We start from the raw sequence: 6,422 nt of genomic DNA on the forward strand, positions 1-6,422 counted from the left end.
AGCATAGCACATCTGTTCTTCCTGACCCGATCGATGACCTGCGGTAGCATCGCGACCGGTGGGAAGGCATAAAGCGGGCGTCTGGGCCAATCGAGGGCCAGCGCGTCCCTGCTCTTTGAAAAATATATTGGCCAATGAGCGTTGTCTTCTGAGGCGAAGAGGTCGACCTCTGCCGAAGATGCTCCACATCAACTGAACCGTTTGTGGGTGAAGAGACCACTCCCCAGGGGGAACATTCGCCCTGGAAAGCATGTCCGGGCCCCGGTTCAGGATGCCAGGTACATTCGCTGCCTTTAGCGAGCGCAGGTTGTAATGTGCCCATGTCAGAAGACGTTCGGTCAGGGTGTGCAAGGTTTTTGACCTGACACCACCCTGGCGATTTATGTAGGCCACCACTGACATGTTGTCTGATCTGACCAGAACGTGGTGGCCCTTTAAAAATGGGAGGAAAGCTTTCAGGGATAGTTCGACCGCTATCATCTCCAGACAGTTTATGTGTAACAGTCGCTCCGGGCTCGACCAGAGGCCGGAGGCAGACCTGCCCTCGTACAGGGCGCCCCAACCGAGGTTGGATGCATCTGTCGAGACTACTTTCCATTTCGAGACAGCGCCCGTGCTTACGCCTAACTGATACCAGTTGGCTATTTTCCAAGGGGCCAGAGCTGTGATGCAGCCGTGGGTCACCTTGATGCGCGCGCGGCCGGAAATCCAGGCGCGCGCTGGAACATGGTCTCTCAGCCAGCGTTGTAGTGGGCGCATGCGCAGCAGGCCCAGTTTGAGAACCGCAGAGGCTGATGCCATCAGACCTAGCATTTCTTGAAATCGTTTGAGCGGGTAAAGAGACCCGGCTTTGAACGACACGGCTAGATGCTGAATAGTGAGAGCGCGCTGTGACGTCAGACGCGCTGTACATGTCACAGAGTCTATGTCTATCCCCAAAAAGGAAATCCTCTGGCTGGGAGACAGAGCGCTCTTGACAGTGTTGATCGTGAGACCCAGGCATTCTAAATGGCTGATGATCCAGGATCTGTGTGTCGTCAGTAGTTCCTCGGAATGGGCTAAAACTAGCCAGTCGTCGAGGTAGTTCAATACTCGCACTCCCCGCATTCTCAGGGGTGCGAGAGCGGCATCCATGCACCGTGTAAACGTACGGGGCGCTACGGAGAGGCCGAATGGAAGAACCATGTACTGATAAGTCTGCCCCTCGAAGGCGAATCTCAAGAATGGCCTGTGATGAGGTGCTATTTGAATGTGAAAGTAAGCGTCTTTCAGATCCACTGAGAAAAACCAATCCCTCGGGCGAATTTGCGCGAGTATTTGTTTGGTAGTTAACATTTTGAACGATCGCGTCATAAGCGCTTTGTTCAAACGTCTGAGATCTAGGATGGGTCTGAGACCGCCATCCTTTCTTGGTACGAGGAAGTAGCGGCTGTAAAAGCCTGACTCGCGCTGCGCAGGGGGGACAGTTTCTATCGCCCCTTTTGCAAGAAGGTTTATTAGTTCGGCGCGAAGGACGTGTGTCATTTCGCTTTTCACTTTCGTTTCGACCACGGCGCGAAAGCGCGGCGGTCTGCAAGCGAACTGGAGCGAGTAACCTCGTTTTATTATATTCAAAACCCAATTTGATATGCCGGGGATGGCCTGCCATGCAGCGGCTCGTGCGGCTATGGGTTGAATGTGCTTCGGGCACTGGCCGCCTGTTATGAGGGGACCAGTAGCTCGAGTATGCTGTGCTTGGGACACTGTGGTGACAGCGCTTATTTGTAGGGTTGCGCACTGAGAAGTGGGCACGCGCGCTACATTTAGAGCACCTCCGGCGCGAGCGGGAAGGTGGGCATGAAAGGGGACCCGAGTGTGTTTTTGTGACACTTGGGGGAGTGTGTATACATGTAGGGGTGCGTACTGTGTAGTGGGCACACTGCCTACATAGAAAAAGCTCTTTTTGTGCTTTATTGAGGTCGCCGTGAAAGCGGCGTTTGTGTGCAGGCGTGCGTGCATTGTAACAGGCTCGTTTACTGCAGTATAGACATCTCCAACCGCCTTTAGTGAGGGGATTGGAGGAAGTATGTGAGGTTTCTTGTGTGGTGGTCCGGCCGCAGCGGGACTTAACCACGGTCTTTTCAGCACGAAGGTCAGGAGGGCTTCGGAGGCTCGGGGTTCAGCACAATCCTGGGCCGAGGTCCCCGTCTCTCTGGCGGTTTGCGGCTCGTAGAGCGAGAGCGGTGCTGGGTTTTGGTCGCTGGGCGAGACTGTAAGTCTGGCTGCGATGGCTTCGAGGTCTGAGGGGGCGGCGCATTTCTACGGCGTCCCGCAGCAGAGCTAGAGCGTTTCGGCAGGAAGTGTCTCATTGCTTGTGACGTCTTCTGAGCCTCAGTGAATCGTTCAGCGAAACCCTTAACCGACTGGCCAAAGAGGCCGGAAGGAGAGATAGGAGAGTCAAGAAAGGCGGATTTGTCGGCGTCTTTCATCTCCGTGAGCGTGAGCCAGAGGTGTCGCTCTAAAACAGCGAGGCTTGCCATGCTTCGGCCGATCGCTTGTGCTGTGGTCTTTGTCGCACGCAGGGCTAGATCAGTAGCGCTGCGGAGATCTTTAAAATCATAGGTATCTGGGGCAAACTCGTCCAGGTTACGGAGAAGTCTGGCCTGAAAAACCTGAAGCACAGCCATGGTGTGTAGAGCCGAAGCAGCTTGACCAGCGGAGGTGTATGCTCGGCCAGCGAGAGCTGAGGTGGTGCGGCACGGTTTGGATGGATGCACGGGCTTCGACCGCCATCCTGCGGCTGAGGGCGGGCAGAGGTGTGCAGCAATTGCCTCCTCGAGAGGGGGGAGGCTCTCGTAACCGTGGTCTCGGGCGCCGTCGACAGAGGAGAGCGCTGACGAGACAGAAGTTTTCAAACGTGCGGAGAATGGGGCTTTCCACGACTTCGTGAGTTCATCGTGAACTTCCGGGAAGAAGGGGGCGTTTCTTTGCGGAGGGGCCGAAGGGCGCCCCTGCAAGAACCATTCGTCCAGCCTGCTTTTAGCGGGCTCGTCTGGAGGAGACCAGTCGAGCTGAAGGTCGCTGACAGCCCTTGTAAGCACGCGAGTAAGCTCCGCGTCGATATCAGCGCGTTGTCCGGTGCAGCTGGGGGCTGTAGAGGGGGGGGGGGGGGGGTTCCGCAATGGAGCCCGACCATTCCTCACTACTGGACGCGGCGAGAGAAAGGCTGTCGTGTCTGTCTTCTTCCGCCTCAGGCGCTCCGAAGGAGAAGGGGGCGCTGGTGAGCAGAGACTGGCGCTGCTCGTCCACGAAGAGGACAGGCGAAGGAGAGAGAGCGGGCGAGGCACGCTTATATAGTTCCAGCCACGCCTATTTTGGCGCGCTCTGACGTCCAATGGGCGCGAAGCACCCCCATTGGTTCGTTCCTCTCCGCCGCCTCACCATAGGTTGCTGCAGTTGCCACAGCACAGCCAATAAGCGCGCGAGCCGCTTCGCTTAGGTCTGCTTTGCTGCAGCACTGCGTTTTACATTATTAAAAATTAAGGATAATTTTTGGCTTCATATTCTCGAGAAAAGGGGACCTTTTCCCATAGCGTAAGCTAGCTTACGCAGTACGAGAGTACTCTCGAAAGGGAACTAAATTTTAAGCAAATCATTCAAACGGGACTCGTTTTTATTTTACGTGTATGTAAATTAATGTTTACTTCAGATGTTATCTGCAGTGTTTACGGTCTTTTATGGCAGGATAAGCGATACATTTAAACTGTTAAGGTGGGTGTGTCTGCTGCGCACTGACAACACAGGTAACTGATCCCATACAAAAAATGGCTTATTTCTTTATGAACATAATTATTCAGGAATTATTAAACATGAACGTATTAGTATCAGAACTTGATTTGAATATATTACAATGAATAATACAATTATGTTGTTAATATAAGCTTTATAAAGTTTGTCTTTAAATCCGTACTGTATATAGTCAGTTATTTCTCTGAATAAATTCAGATTTCAGAATGAGCAGTTTGTAGTTTGTTATATATGTTGAGGTCGTGTCTGTCTGATGTTTATCGTGTTCATGATGCTCATTACTGTACTTAACATAGCTTTTTAATAAGTAGGGTAAATTCGCGACATTTAAAAAAATAACCGTTTACATGCCTATGGTGTTTGCATTGTAATAATGTACAGAAATACTTCAGATTTATAAACGCTGACTTGTTAGGTAATGTTTTCTAATTAAAATCATACAATTTCCTATTAATTCAATAGAACGTTTATGCACACTGGGGATTACCAATATGGCGGCGCGGCGGCTTCACTTTCATGATGTCATGAGCAATCCAGTTCTATATTATAGATCAGTGAGCAAGACGCTTCTGATGCTGTCTGTTGTTCAAGAGTGGCTTGACACAAGGAATGCGACAGCTGAAACCCATGCCTTGCATACGTCTGTGTGTAGTGGTTCTTGAAGCACTGACTCCAGCTGCAGTCCAATCTTTGTGGATCTCCCCCACATTTTTGAATGGGTTGTGTTTCACAATCCTCTCCAGAGTGCTGTTACCCCTTTTGCTTTTTCCCTTTTTTTCTACCAAACATTTTCCTTCCCTTCGCCTCTCTATTAATGTGCTTGGACACAGAGCTCTGTGAACAGCCAGCCTCTTTTACAATGACCTTTTGTTTCTTGCCCTCCTTGTGCAAGGTGTCAATGATAGTCTTTTGGACAACTGTCAAGTCAGCAGTCTTCCCCATGATTGTGTAGCCTACAGAACTAGACTGAGAGACCATTTAAAGGCTTTGCAGGTGTTTTGAGTTAATTAGCTGATTAGAGTGTGGCACCAGGTGTCTTCAATATTGAACCTTTTCACAATATTCTTATTTTCTGAGATACTGAATTTGGGATTTTCCTTAGTTGTCAGTTATAATCATCAAAATTTAAATAAATAAACATTTGAAATATATCAGTCTGTGTGTAATTAATTAATATACAAGTTTCACTTTTTGAAAGGATTTAGTGAAATAAATCAACTTTTTGATGATATTCTAATTATATGAACAGGACCTGTATATGAAAGCTTTAATGCACTTGTCAAAATAACAAATTAGTCAGAATGTTAAAAAACAGTATTAGGCATGAAAAAATGTCTTCCGTATAATTCACACATATGAAAAGTGTCTGAAAATTAAACAAAGAAAGGATGACGATAGGAATTGTGTCTTTGTGGCGGTTTTACTGGTGTGTAAAAGACTTCCTCACCTTACAAATGGTTTTCAAAAGCAAAAATGCTATGAAAGGCACATATTTTGTGGGAAAGTGCAACATACTACAGCAAAACTATTTTTTAATCTTAATAGGGTGGTGTAATGTTTAGATTTCAAGTCATTTTTAAGTCATCCTGGTTGAGAACCACTGCACTAAAGTGTGCCATATCTGTCGAATGTGTTATTATTTCCACCTAGTGGCCAGTTCATTAAACAACATGTATGTTCTCTATTTTTCACAGGAAGGAGGCGAATGATATGAAAGACACAGCTGAGATGGTAAAGGAGGCCTTGCAGCAGGCTTAGCACGCCCAGAGTTCAGTAGCCGAGGCACTGAAACAGGCCACTGCTGACATCAAGGGAACGCAAGACTTGCTGGTCTCGGTAGTGACTCGGTTACAAGTCATTTGTTCCAAGGGGATGACTTTAGGCTTGTTTTCAACATTATCAATATGGTGCATTTGGAACTTATATTTGAAGCCACTTTATGTGACTCATCCGACTCAGAGCTAAAAGTGAGTAACGCCACCCGCAGGCTCCTGAAATTAGAAAGCGATAGCTCTGGTGAAAGAAAAGGCTATCAACACCTCCACCAGTGCCAACAACACAGAGAAAGAGGCTGATAGCATCAATCCACTGGCTGACCAGCTCAAAAAGGTGCCTGAATTACCTGGACATGTTATGTCGTCTTTGGTATTAAGTTTTGCATTTGTAACCTCCTATGTTGTGGTTGACTTGTTTATGCAGGATTTGGATTCAGAGCTGAATGACAAGTACAGTACTGTTGAGGAGCTGATCACACAGAAGGCTGAAGGAGTGTTAGAGGCCAAGAAAAGAGCAGAGAAACTCCCAACAGGAAGCCAAAAATCTGCTAATACAGGCCAGAGACAAACTTCAGATTTTGAAAAGTATGTCAATACTGCATTTCTAGTTCATGTGAAGCAAATATTACTGCATCAGGATTAAAAGTTATTTCTGGGTTAATACATTTTAAACATTGGAATTTAGAAAAGAACTATCACACAATGGTTCCAGTTTCATTTTTAGTGCTCTCACTTATGATGGGCACCAAATTCCGTCGTCGAGTCAAGTCGAATGAGCTGGTGGATCTGGAGAAGGCTGTGAAAGAACTGCTTCAGGATATCAGTCACAAAGTCACCGTCTACAGCACCTGTCTGTTTTAA

General features: G+C 47.9%; 1 pseudogene; it reads left to right on the top strand.

Annotated features, from left to right (window-relative positions):
* Positions 1-5,732: 5,732 nt before the first annotated feature.
* On the top strand, positions 5,733-6,422 carry LOC132133352 (laminin subunit beta-1-like; annotated as a pseudogene).

Source organism: Carassius carassius, chromosome 50 (assembly GCF_963082965.1).
Source record: "Carassius carassius chromosome 50, fCarCar2.1, whole genome shotgun sequence".
In the NCBI taxonomy this organism is placed as follows: Eukaryota; Metazoa; Chordata; class Actinopteri; order Cypriniformes; family Cyprinidae; genus Carassius; species Carassius carassius.